A 14259-nucleotide genomic window follows, 5' to 3' on the forward strand; every position below is an offset into this window, starting at 1 on the left:
TTGATGGAGAGGTGCAGCCCCCTCCTCAGGTCGTGGGGCACTCCATGCTCTGCTTCTATCCTCAGGCTCAAGCACAAAAGGAAATGTGTTCTGCTTCTCGAAGAAAGAATTTAAAAGGCCCTATGAGGGTTGCTAGGACCAAGATGTGGGTTGGTTTGAAAAGGCAGGAGCAGACAGAAAATAATTGGATGACTGCAGCTGTGGCAGTTGAGACCAGAGCAGTGGTTCAAGCTGCTGAAGATGAAGCAGAAGGCAGAGATAAAGCAACAAGATCGGCCTGTGTGTCTGCAAGACTTTTTGCTAGAGAGGCTGGAAAAGGTGGGTATTGTAAGACCTATCCACGGTCCTTCTGGTTAACTCCTTTGAGTAGAATTGGTTTGAATACAGACAGGATGACCACTTGGTGGCAATGGATCTCCTCAGGCTTGAGGGTTATTATAATATCTTAGAACTGGTTTGAATACAGCCAGGATGCAATGGATCTTCTCAGGTTTGAGGGTTATTATAATTTGTTGTAATTTTTGTTATTTATATATTGTCATACCTCTGTTGTTATTATGGAATTTGGTTACAATGCTCCAGCTTTCTCACACAGGGACCATTGCAGAGGATTAAGGGCACATAGATTCAGAAGAGAGAATCCTGGAGGGGTGGAGTGTGGATAAAATGAAAGTTCCTCTGGCCAGGATTCTCACTTGGTCCTGATTGGCTAGCTCACTACACATGTTTGAGCAATACGTTGCTATTGATGCTATATAAAGAGCTCTGCCCAGTGCTCTGGGTGACACTATGGGATGACTGCAGAAGAGTGTAGCAGAGGCTGGAGTGGTGGCGGTGCTGAGGCCAGTGGGCCAGAGGATGGCTATGTGGGCAGAGAGGCCCAGAAGCAGAGACTGGCTTGCTACATGCAGACTCGCTATGAATGAACGAGGTTTTTAGTGACTGACCTGCCACCGTGGAAATAAAATTGGGCATAACTCTTTCACCCCAAGAACATTTTACTGTCATTTCTTTGGTCACCCTGAATCCATAGTGAACTTGCCCAGGGCTGAAACCCATTGGCAAGACAGGGTGTAACTATGCTTCAATAAAACTTTACACAAGAAGGTGAAGGTCTGCTGCAGTAGGGCATAGACGCCTTCCTTAGAGCAGTGACTCTCAAACTCGAACGCACGTTGGAATCACGTGAAGGGCTATTAAAGCATAGATTTCTGGATAGCACTCTCAGGGGTTCTGATTCAGTAGGAATGGCAAATGACTTGAGAATTTGCATTTGCAATAAGTTCCCAGGTGATTCATGTACTACTGGTACCCACACTGAAAACCGCTGACCTACAGAACAAAGACATTATTTTGTATTCAAGAGTTGTTATTTGTGGTCAACAAATGAATTCAAATAAATGTATACATTCTATTATAAAATTAAGAATTTTTATATGATTATAAAATTTACACAATTGTAAAATAAAATTTACAATCACAAGAGCAATGTTTATCATTTTCATTTCATCAGCATATTTCTTTCTTCACAAAAGCTGGGTGAGTACACTTAGCTGTAGAATGCCCTAAATAAAATTTTATTGGCTACATGAGTGAGTTACAATAGAGTTAGCTTTCCCCTTTCTATAGTGACATGGCATACAGTGCTGTAAATACTACACTTCCCGAGGCTTCCTTCACATGATGGACAGGTAACAAAATTGTTTTGTTTGTCAAGTCTCCCTAAGCTATTTCAACTTGTCAGGACACACAAAGCTTGGCTACACCAAATGCATCAACCCATTTGTATTACTTCAATGAACAAAAAGATTTCAGAGAGATACATTAATTTTATTCTTATTCAACAGTGACATTGAAAAGACATTCTTATTGTGCAGTTGTTTGAGCTGCCAATCTTTTTGGTATTTATATTTCTAAAACTGCCAAGAAATTCTGTGCTCTTAAGATTTTTAACATACTCAGATTAAATAATTATCCCCCAAATTGCTGCATTCTAGACACAGAAATCATAAAGTGACTTAGATTCTTGGATAGAAAGTTAAATTATTCTCGATGAACTTGTTTAGGCAAATTTTTATTCAATACTTAACACTTCAGTGGTAAAATTGTTGGGGGGGTTCACTGAGAGGCCATGACTACAGGTTAATCCACGAGCTGGACAGGCAGTTAGAGGCTCTGTATTGCCCTCCCCTATCCTTGGAATGTATGTTAGGATTGTTCCCATACTACAAGGAAACAGCCTTGAAAGAGTATTTTGTAATTGAAAACATGTAGACCATATAGGTGACTGACCTCCATTAAGGCCTCTATATATGCTTGTAAGATTGTGGTAGCCATCTGTGGGAATCTACTCATCTTGCAGCCATCCAAGACAAACTCTTTCTGTAAATCCCCTTGCTTATTAAAACTACCACCTACCAATTTGGAACAGTTGCCTCTCTCTTTAACCTTTCCTTGCCCTTCTGTGTGTGGGAGGGGGGCAGGTTTGAATTTCAACCAGGAGACTGCCCCCCAGATTGTGAAACCACAGAAATGTAAAGATCATCATGGGAAAAACATGCACTGTAGTTTTGGGATTTGGGAGGAAGTAATTAGTTACTTTTTGTTATTTTTTTATCATCAGAATATTCTATAACGTTGCAAGTAATCACTAACAAATCCCTTAAAGAAGTTAATCTTAATAAAAAAGCCTTACAATACATAAACATGCCAAAGTGAAACACACTAAACTACCTCATATACTCTGAACACTTCTTCATAGAATCTGGACGAAGTTCAGAATGAATTCGTAGAAATTTCTTGGATAAGGTCATCGCCTAATTCTGAGCTGATTCTTGTTGAGAGAACGTTTAGCGAATGAGACAACTTGCAGGTGAAATGCATGTTTTTTTCCTCTTCCACAAGATAAAAGAATCAAGCTAAATAGTGGAGTGGGGACTAGAACCCACGCCTTTCGCCTGCCAGCTAATCGTTGTGTCTCTGTTATCAGAAGTCCTCCAGCTCAACCTTGACACCTCAAGCCCTGAAACGCGTATGCTCCAGGTGCAAACTAAGCCAGGGGTTCACTTTCTCAGCTCCGAATCCGCCCCCCTTCCCTCAGCTTTTTAATGCGCGTTCTGAGAGCTATGGAGTCCGATTCATTCAAAGCATTATACAACGAACGCTAGGGGGGAAGAAAGAACAAATAAGATACATTTCAAATACAGGGTTCAATTACTTTTCACAACTCGGTGCGGTGTCCAAGGCACGCCGCGTTTTGTTTTGAGGGCGGGGAGGGAGGGCTGGGCCCCCATTGGCCGGCCGCTCGTCGCTGCGGTGGAGCCCCAACCGCTCCGCGAGCTTTATTGATCTGAAGGGTAAACGTGGAGGAGCCACAGCTAGGGGTCCAAGCGTTTCTGAGAAGAGAGGCAGCCTCTTCCAGGAAGAAAGTGGTGTCTGCGGGCTGCCTGGCTTGGAGAACCCTCTGTGCATGAAAGGGGACAGAATGCAAGGCAGTTTGCTGCAACAGTGATTTAGAAGGAAAAAAGGGACCGAGAGCGCGCGCGAGAGAAGGAAGGGTCTCACCTTCGGCGCCAGGCTGGGCTGTGCATCCTGCAGCTGCCGTTTCTGCCGCTGCTCTTGCAGCTGCCGTTTCTGCCACCAGGTAAAGCTTCCTATTTTTTTTTTTTTTTTTTTTGGCCTGGGATTGCATCGTGTGTGATCGCTTCAGGGGAACACGCACAGAAATTCATACATGATTAATAAAGTGTTGCCTAGCGTAGTCAGAGGCTGAAGGAGGCTGCACACAGATCTGGCATCTGAATTAGGAATTGGTGCGTGGTTTTGCTGGAGGAAACTTCGGTAAGTTCTAAATAAGTCCCCAGTCTTAAGAGCGAGAGGTTAAATTAAAAGGGGAAAGAAAGAAATATTGGAACCGCTATTGTACCTTACTTTAGCATGGCTACATTTTCAATTGAAAATAATTCAGTATGCCAGGTGTTCAATTGGTTATTTTATAAATGGCTTTATTGAAATCTATTTTTTTATGGCAAAATAACTAATGCATTATTTGCAAACAGCATTTGTAATTACCCGTTTCTATTGATTTTTTGTTAAAATACACCTCCATCCCCTTCTCCAATGGTGTTTATTAAGACCTGTACATTTTAAAACTTCATTTTTTATTAAGTACAACTGTAGAACTATTTAAATGCTTTAATAGCTAGTCTCTCAGTATGTAGTTGAGTTTCGTACCACAAAACTAATTTGGGACAAATGGGAGAGATACAGATTACCAGATCTGCTGTGGGTTATATAATATGCATTTCAAAATTATCTTAAGGGTATTACTCATTTTGGTGATAGATTCAAAAAGTAAGAAATATGTACAGGATAAGACATGCAAGCAAATCATTTTTCAAAGAGACCTTCAGCACTTCACAAAATATTTTCTTCTTTTTAGACATCGTTATTTGTCTCTTTCTACATGGAAATCACAGTGGCTAAGAACCTCTGTAGTTCAGAGTGCTTGGTCTCATACACGTATTTGTTTGTACTCCTCTGGAGAGGGGACTGACATACTTTCGGCTGGTTCTCTGACCATTTCATGATTTTCAATTTCTCATCAGGTATTTTGAAGCTCATTCACAAACTGCTCAGCTAGAAAATTACCTTACATACTGAGAGGAAAAAAATTAAAGTAGGTCCTGAAAATGTATTTACCATACAGTATATATGACTGAAACATGAAAATCCAGCCTGGCTAACCAGGTATTAGTTCACATGATCTTTTCAGCACACCTGACCAGTTTTAAGATTTATAAAATAATTCCCAGACACACAGCCTGTCCAGAAATACTGAACCTCATCATTTAATGGCATTATTATTCATGAAATTATCCTAACCAATTTGAGAATCACTTTAACTTATATGTCTTCATTATTAAGTCCTAAAGGAATTTAACTGAAGAGGTTTTTATTGTAACTATTTCCATGATTCCAGGAGGTCTCTTCAGAACTGAAAGGCAGCTGGTTACTTTTCCCAAGCTGTAAGCAGTTGATTGACAAATTGTTTTGGAATGCTTAAGAACATAGCCACGCACAGAGAAGGAGCTTCCACTTAACTAATTTCACCAGCACATTAGCTTGTTCAGTGACAAGGTAAATGACCATTCCTCCACCTGCATAGAAACTACTGGAGTAAAAAGAGGTTCCATATTAATTTAAAAATCCAATTCCAGAATATAATGTATTTTCCCCTTAACTAATAGCTCTTGCTTCAAAGACTAACTTCCAAGTTTAGCCCCACCAGTGTTAAGCCCTTTCCCCATAAAACAAAAATCCCATTTTCTTTTCTGTTGTGTTCAGCAAATCTCTAGTTTCTGGATTCTTAACTTCTACTGCTGTGTACCATTTTCAAGCAGCCGGGGGAAGTTTTCAAGCCAAGATTGTTTTTTTTTTTCCTACCAGACCTCGTTCCTTCCACTGACCTGCTAAGTGATGTAATCACTTTAGATAATTCCCACAAAGAGAGCTGAATTATTATGAGAGGAAGGTGTCATTTGTTCTACATGTGGGATGATACACATTAAGTTCTTATCACAGCAAAAGCAGTGCTTAGTTTATAGGAAAAATAAAATCTCTGTTAATGCCTCACGTGACATGCTTATGCCTTAATGGGACTGCATTTATTAAGGACGGAGCACTGATCTTGGATAGAGCATCTTTTGCATCATTTCAGCAGAGTATTTCATGTAATAATCTGTGATACTGGTTGGACTCAATCGATCTTTTATCATTTTGTGGTTGGTAAGAGGATCTGTCATTCCTACCTCTAAGAGCACTGCGATGAGCATCAAATCAATCTTGCTCATGAAAGAGAACTGCAAATAACTTAAACTGCTCTTACATGAAATGTGAAATATTACTGTGTTTTCACACCAATGCCATTTAAATGTCATATCATTAAATCAGTCTAACAATTGTGATAGGAAGATGTGTAGAATGATGGTTCCCTTCAAAGAGCCATGTTTTCATGTAAAAATATAAAATCTAAAGGACTTGTGTAATAATGACCTACTAGTAGATACTGTCATAAATTTCTTCATACTTCCAAAGGAGAAGTGTAATTACAGATGTCTCCTTTAAGGTAAGATAACTATTCCTTTAGTCTTTAAACAAATTAAAGCTGTTTTTAAAGTAATTGTGTCCTGTGTTATGCTGTCAACATTACCACATCAATAGATAACATTTTACTTATAAGTGGCACTCCTTTGTGATTCTATTTATATTAAGATATATGTGGGAATTAGTTCACCCTTCCTGTCTAACAAATAGTTTTATTTTTATAAATAGCTCAACTAATATTGTGAAAAGTAATTATTAAGGAATTATTGAATTAATTATTAAATAATTACTAAATAAGGAATGAAAATTTGTGATTTTTTCCTGGGAACTTACCTTTTACTTTACTAATCCATGGTCATTGAACAATTTACATTCTTAAAGCTTTTAAAAGCATTTTGAATTTTGGCTTTAAGGTAATTGCTTTTTTTTTTTTTCTCTCTGAGTTACTATGCTAAAAGGGTGATATATCATCACCAAATTTTAAAAGGAAAATGTGTGTGTGTGCATGTGTGAATGTGAATAATGACACCTGTGTTGAATATCAATAGTGGTTACTCAAAGTTATTTTTAAGCATCACATGATGAAATGACTAATAATATGCAGTATGTAACGTTTTTAGAAAAAACTAAAGGGAAGTTATGACTTGAAAATCAAATGACAGATGAACTTCATATATTAGTCTACTTTTTTGTGAGGTCCTAGATAAATGTTCAAGAATTTATTCATTCAAATTATTCCATTATTAATTATCACTTAATTTAATAAGCATGTATTGAACTATTGAAACAGGCCCTATGTTTATTCTTTTTATAAAATTAGTTTCATTCAGGTTCATATCAGTCTATCATAGCTCATGGTATTAAGGGATACAATAAATCTTCAGTGTGCTTCGGTTTTTTTTCGCTACAGTATTTTTTTTTCATAACCCTTGCTCTGTGCATATCTAAGTTATTATCTGTAAATGGATTTATATCACCTTGACTATAAGGGATGTTATTTGAACAATGTAAAATTGTTTCAAAAATGTATACATCTCATTCATATTTGTGTGAAGAAGGTGAGGCCCCAATTTATACACAGATACTCATTAGAGAAATGCAGGACTTATATATCCACTTCTAAATCTACATATTCAAATGACTGGCTGATGCATTCTTAGCTCCAAGTGCCAAAGAAATAATTAAACATGGGGGCATAGGTAGGGAACAGAAATTTATCACAAAGTAGGATGCTAGTTACAAGTATGATCAATCACATCTAGAGTGTACCATAGAATCAGTAGATGCTGTGATTCCTATTGTTTGAAAATTATTATGCAAAAAATGTTTTTCTCCATGCAAAGATGAGAATCCTGATTCATTATCTGTATGATCATGTGGAAAGATCAAAGCAGGGGAGTCAAGAAAATCGTTTAAGTACAAATTTTGAGAATTTTTTGTGGATACTTTGGGGCGAGTTGCTTAACTTTTTGATGGGTGGTTTCTTTTCTCGATTTAGTGTCACATTACTGCATAGGCAATACCCAGGTGTTTCTCCTTTACACTTCCATGACTATGACGAGTTTGAATTGTAGACATTAACTACAGAGCTGGACTACTGGGTTCGATGAAAACGTTGTGGCCAGGAGTTGTTCTGTGCTGAAATTTACCTGTTGTGTTGGGATGGAATTGGTCTTTATGTTACTTATCTTAAAAAAAAAAACAGCAACAAAAACCCCAAATTACTTACTCCTGGCAAGAATGCTTTCAGTCGAGAGGTAGTTTAAGGGATCAGTGAAGCTTAGATTGTGATGACACATTAACCACTATGCTTCAAAAGACTTAGAAGTCAAGAGAAGAGGAGAACTGGAGGTAGCTAGAGGTAAAGTACAGAGTCAAGGAAAGGTTGTGGGACTTCTTTTTTTTAGACATTTCAGTATGTGACTAGATGAGACAAATCAATAGAAAGGAAAATGATGGATCAAGGTCTTAGAGTGTTGGAAGAGGTCTTCTAGAGGTTGTGACCTCCTAAAGATCTTAGGCTGGACCCAGGCAATCAGAGGCTCCTCACCCCCTCTCCTGTCCTTGGAATGTACACTCTGCCCACCATTCCCACACCGGGAGCTATTCAACGACATAGCCTTGAGGAAATAAGGTGTTATGAGACTGAACTGAATATGTGACTGAGCCCAGTTAAGTCATCTATATAAACTTTTAAGGTTTTAGCGGGTGAATGCAGAGATCCACAGCTTTGTAGCCACCCAAGACAAGCTTAGTCTGTGAATTCCCGTTTATTAAATCTGCCACTTTGTTTATTAAATCTGGAGTGGGCTGCCTCTTTTGTTGGTCTCTCCTTGTGTCGCAGGTATGGGTGATAATTTCAGATTTCACCCGAGAAGCTCCCAGGACTTCAAAGCAACAGAGAGAAGATGAAAATTTACAATATCCAGGGCAGAGGTGGAAGATACAATTAGAATATGTCATTAACTTTAATAATGCAGGTGAAACAGTAATCAAAAGGCACATAGCAAATAATTTTAGCTGAGATTTTGACATGTATTAAAATAATATCTTGAATGTTAAAAAGGATTATTAGGAAATAATCAACCAAAATGTGATTAATTTATAAATGATAATTAATTTATCCAAAGCAATAGTTTTAAATTTAATTGAGAGAGATCCAAATGCTTGCCAAATGTTGAGAACTAGAGGAAATTAATAGACTGTTCTGCCAATGGAAAAAAATATTGGGATGCTCTCATTAGTGCTAAATGTTATGATGTATTTAAAACTATTTCTGAGGAGAGAATATGGGACTGCTTGAAGTAGTGAGCAAATAACACTAAATCCAAATGATATGTCCTTCTACAACTTTGTGAGTCAATATTTGTTTCCATGAAGGGCAGCCACTACTCCAAAGGTTGTGACCTGAGGCAGATTTAAAAGCAAGATTTCACTGAAACTGTACTCTTCCTTGCAACGGGATAGTGAGTGAAGAGTGAAAAGTAAGTGCTTGGCAAGGTTCTATGTTATATGTTCATATAGTCAAGAATGGGAAGCCAAGAACACTTTCCTGAAGCAGAAGGATATCTCATAGTGAGATATCTAGTTATCTTAATCAGTATCTAGTATTTGTGCTAAACTTCCTGCTAGAGGGTCAGCACTATGAAATCCTAACCTAGAAGAAAGTCAGTATTAAAATCTTAGTTGTTGCAACCATATTTAGAGTTGTGTCAAGTAATCTAACAGCAAATTCCTGTATAAACTAAATATAAAAATAAATTTTAACAGAAGTGTTAATGACATATTTATTCCATAGTACATTCAAATCTCAACATTTCATGTTTATTTAACAAGGAATTTTATATGCCTCCTGTCTTGCCAATGGGTTTCAGCCCCAGGTAAGTTCACTATGGATTCAAAGTGACCAAAAAGGTCAACAGCAAAATGTTCTTTGGGGTGAAAGGGTTTATTACCTGGCTTGTTCTCCCGGCCTTAGGTGAAGCACTAGTGTCTCTGCCTTCTCCCAGAGCATTGTGTCGAGCTCTCTATATAGCACAATAATAGCTTATTGCCTAAAGGTGTGGAAGCGGTAGCCCAGCAACAGGCCAGTTACATCATCAGGTGGTTTAAGTTCAGTGAGGATCTTGGCCATAGGAACCCGAACTTCCCCACACCTCCTATTATGACACCAGTGAGGAGGGAAATGAAAATATAGTCATGGGATCTCCAGCCCAGAAGATCACACACACCTCCAGATAATGATATTGTCAAACAGGTGTTATTTCTGAAAAACAAAAATAAAATCAGGTATCTTCAAAATATGAAACTATTACATAAGCACAGATCCATTTCATAGAGCTTTGGTTGAACTGTAAAATGCGGAAACTTTTTGGAGGGCAGTTTGGCATCATCCATCAAAACTGAAAATCCAGCAATTCCAATACTCAGATTATTTTACACAGAAATATTTTCTTGCACTTGTCATTGTCTTCTGATTTTATTGCTTTCACACTGACCCCTTCTCATTCTCCTTTATTTGAGTTCTCTGTCTTTCTATAAATAAAAACTGTCAGGGTATCCTAGGACCCATTCCTAGGTCCTACTAATTTATCTAGAAACTCACTGAAGAGTAATCCTTTCCAGTAGCACAGCTTTAAATGTCACCTGAATGCTTCTTTCCAAATCTCTATCTTTGTCTCCACCCCCTGTGCTGAGCATCGGACTCCAATCTTAGGATGCCTACTCAGTATGTCCACTTGCACATCTGTATTAGTCGGCTTGGGCTGCCAGAACTAAATATCAAAGACCAAGTGACTTAATGACAGAAATTAATTTTCTCCCAGTTCTAGAGGAAGTCTAATATTAAGGTGCTTGCTGGTGAAGTTCTTGCTTTATTCCCGGTTTGTAGACAGCTGTCTTTTCTCTGTGTACTCACATGAGTTCTGGGCACTGGCATGGAGGGAGAGAGTGAGCAAGCTCTGGTGTCTCCTCTTGAGAGCACTAATGCCGTCATGAGGACTCCATTCTAATGACCTCATCTAACCCTTAGTACCTTCCAGTGGCCCTGTCTCCAAACGGCATCACACTGTCTCCAAACGGCACCGCACTGGGACTAGCGAGTCAACATATGTGGCTCCTGAATTTGAGGGGTGGGTACCATTCCGTCCACAACACAACTTTTTAAAAACCAAACTCTTGATTTCTGCCCCTTCTTACCACAACCTGTATATACTCATTTCTCTACTCTTCATCCCAGTAAAGTACAAAATTACTTATTTAATTTCTTACAATTTTAGGGTCAACTCTGAGGACTTTCATTCTTCCCTTCTCTCCACAATCAGTGCCAGTATTGCATCTGCTGGCTTTATGACTTCATTGCCTACATATATCTTTAAACCAGTCACTTCTTATCTCCATCAGTTTCCTTAGATCCATCCATTATTGTCTGTCTCCAAACTGGTCTTTCTGCTGCTGGCTTTATCCAGCGCTTCCACCCCCACATTCATTGCATTCTGTCCAGATGTAAACTCTTCAACATTGCTGTCAAAGTACTTCCCATGATTTAAAGCCAGTATTTGGCTTAGCACCTCCATTTTCTTCCTTATGATGAGGTTGCTCCTGCCACAGGGACTTTGCACTCACCCAACTTATGGATCTTGGTTTAAATATCCTTACTTCAGAGCTACACTATTTGTAAATAGCACTTCCTACCCCAGAAGAATTTTCTTTACCTTTATCCCTATTTAATTTTCTTTCAATGGGACCTGCTTCAGCTTATGTAATAACTGTATTATATTGTCTGTTTTCAAAAAAAAAATGCACACCCCAGGAGGGAAGACCTGAAGTAGTGCTTGGCACAGAGGAGCCCTCAATAAGTATTTGTTTGGTGAATGAATAAATGAACAAATGAATGAATGAAAGAATGGATGTGGGCACATGCATTCACTTAAACATACACATGCACATAAAAGGAGTTTGAGTGATTTACTCATTGATAATATGTTGTTTGGTAACCTTTAGGGAAGGGAGTGAGACATACTTGGGAATTATGTGGCTTTTTATAGTATTATGTTTATCTGTAACATATAACTTGGACTGTGTGTATAGTAATTATTAACTCATAATGCCATTTGCATTACTCTTTGATACTGAAACAGTGATCTGTTAAGATTATTAAGGGAATTTGAGGGTCCGCCTACAAAACAAAAATGGTTTTAATCTTAAGAAAGAATAACTGGACTACTAGTTATCTTTTCAACTCGATTCAATACTGTCTCACTGTGTATAATGTGTGATTCCCCATTGTGTCTACAATTAAAATAAACCTCACAGGATACACTAAAAAGGGAGAAAAGGCCTTTAAAGATTTGTCTTAATTGGCTCTTAGATTCAGTTTTGTTATCTGAAGAGAACAGAGGAAAATCAGTATTAGCACCTGGACTTGTGTCTGTGCAAAGTCCAGAGCTCCTAAAGTAACAATTAAACACCTTAATCTTCAAACCCTCCAAGGCTTAATTCAGTAGCTCTCTTCAGAAGGGCATTCTAATTCTTCCAGAATTGCTGCTGTTTCTGACTGCACTGCCTTAATTTGAACAGTATTCAAAATTCCATTCTCTCTAATGGAGTTAATTGCATTATGAAAGTCAGCTTAGAGTGGAAACTTATTTCCTCTTGTGGAGTATCTCTCTACAGAGTTCTTTTCCTTTCAACTTGACACATGTGCACATTTATGCAGGATAATGTCACAAATGCAGTATGCCCAGTTTAAACCGAATTTCAAAGAATATTCTTTAAAATATTTATACACACACACCAAAGCATGTTAGCTATCCGAAGTGCCTACAATTTTGTACATGCTCAGGCCATCTGATCTAATAGACTCTTAAGGCCTTGGAACATTAACAAATCTCTGAGCTTTCAAACAGGCTGTGACCTGTTCATTTAGAGGGCTACTTCAATAAAGCGAAGGCTCACTTAGGTTAATGATGGATCGTGGAGCTGTTTGATTTGCAGTGAGCTAAGTTGTCCATTATCTCCTAACATTCATGTGGGTTATGTTATCACATCCAAATAATGAGTCAGGCCCCTTTCCTTGTTCCTGTAGACTTCCAAGTCACTACAGGAAACCTTACTATGCAAGTCCATGAAGCTTTATGCCTGACAACTGCAGATGAATTACTATTTTTCCCAAGAGTATGAAATTTCATCTAAGGCATGAGACTACCAGCTGCGTATTCGGCAGTGTTCATCCGGGCATCTTTGTGATCAGAAAGGAAGACATTCACTCTGTCTCCCCACCGTCTCCCACTCAGTTAAGCATCCTTAAAATTATATTCACATTTACCACATACCTTTGCTCCCTTGTGTATGTAAACACAGACATGCGGAGAGACCAGACTAGTAGAAAATCGAGTCCATCTGTAATTAAAAATAAGTCACATCAATTAGAAATGTCATATCAAGGAGTCAAAAATCTGTTTTGTAATCGTACATGGTCATTGGTTCCTTTCCATGTCTTTTTTCTGTTAATTCTATATAGTCTCTTTAGTGGTACCTGTTTGTGCTAAGAAATCTTGAAAATGAAGGAAAATTCACTGGAAATATATTTTAAATGTCTTTCAAAGCCCCTTTGTGATGCCCTTCCATTTCAGGTTTATAACCCATGGGTGCAGGTGTGCATGCACGCAAATGTTAAAAGTGGCTTCTCCAAAGCTAGCTAAATGTTTCTGACGGAAGGCAATAAACCCTTTGGCATTAATCCTTCCTAAAAATGAAATACTTCCACACTATAGAGAAAGCTATATGAAATATAAATGACAGGAGGAAAACAACTTCATTTATTCTTTATGATTTACTCTGTAGAGATGACAGCCATGGGGGAGGTGAAGAATGGGGAATTCTTCTGTGTTTGATGCTAATTTTACAGCATTGGAGAAGAAGAGATCATGTGCCATATTCTGGATCTCTAAGTGAATTTATTTAAAGATGGTCCATTAGTTCATGTTATCATGGAGAACTAGCAAATTATATGTGTTTTTACAAATAGACTTGGGAAAAATTCCCCAGTATTGTGGATTTGCAGAGAACTACCCTGAAAAATTATCATATTTTGCTTCCCCATTACAAGGCTTTGATTAATAACATTAATGCAAAGCCAAGATATTTTCATTAATGGTTACTAAACTAATTTTTGTAAATGCATTTATCCTTCCATTCTTTAATGCCAAGGAAAGTTTCAAGCTCCTGAAAGTAAGAGGAAAATTTTAAGCTGAAAATTTAGAGCCAAAATTCCCTTTACAAAAATAAGCAAACAAAAAATATACCCATCATTCTCTGATAGAAATTATAGGAAAGTAAAAACATTACAAAATGTATGAAGGCATTTCCTTACTTTTCTTTTGGATTATTACTCAGTACTCAAAATGCATTTAGAAAACTGTGGCTTTCACCCAGACAGAAATCAGTTTGCAGAGTTCTAGTAATTACAAAAGTATCAAGACCTCTTATAGTCTCTATTTCCCATCATTTCTTTATTTCTTGAAATATTTCAACATTTTTTTCTTCTTCTATACCAAAAATTCCAGGTTATTTAACATTTCCATTTTTATTATGGAATTTCTTCCCTTTTGGGGTGACCTCTTACCTTGTAATTTACCATTCTAGAGATGTCGT

The 14259-nt window shown here is 37.8% G+C and overlaps 1 protein-coding gene across 2 annotated transcripts in view; it reads left to right on the plus strand.

Moving 5' to 3' along the window:
• Nucleotides 1-1526: 1526 nt before the first annotated feature.
• The window catches only part of CDH12 (cadherin 12), a 996051-nt gene continuing 983318 nt past the window's right edge, over nucleotides 1527-14259 (plus strand). For both annotated transcript variants that reach the window (XM_036896727.2, XM_036896726.2), the window contains exon 1: nucleotides 1527-3643. The gene's annotated coding sequence lies outside the window, so the exon portion shown is untranslated. The remainder of the gene's footprint in view (nucleotides 3644-14259) is intronic.

This window comes from Manis pentadactyla, chromosome 2, assembly GCF_030020395.1.
Source record: "Manis pentadactyla isolate mManPen7 chromosome 2, mManPen7.hap1, whole genome shotgun sequence".
NCBI classification, from domain to species: Eukaryota; Metazoa; Chordata; class Mammalia; order Pholidota; family Manidae; genus Manis; species Manis pentadactyla.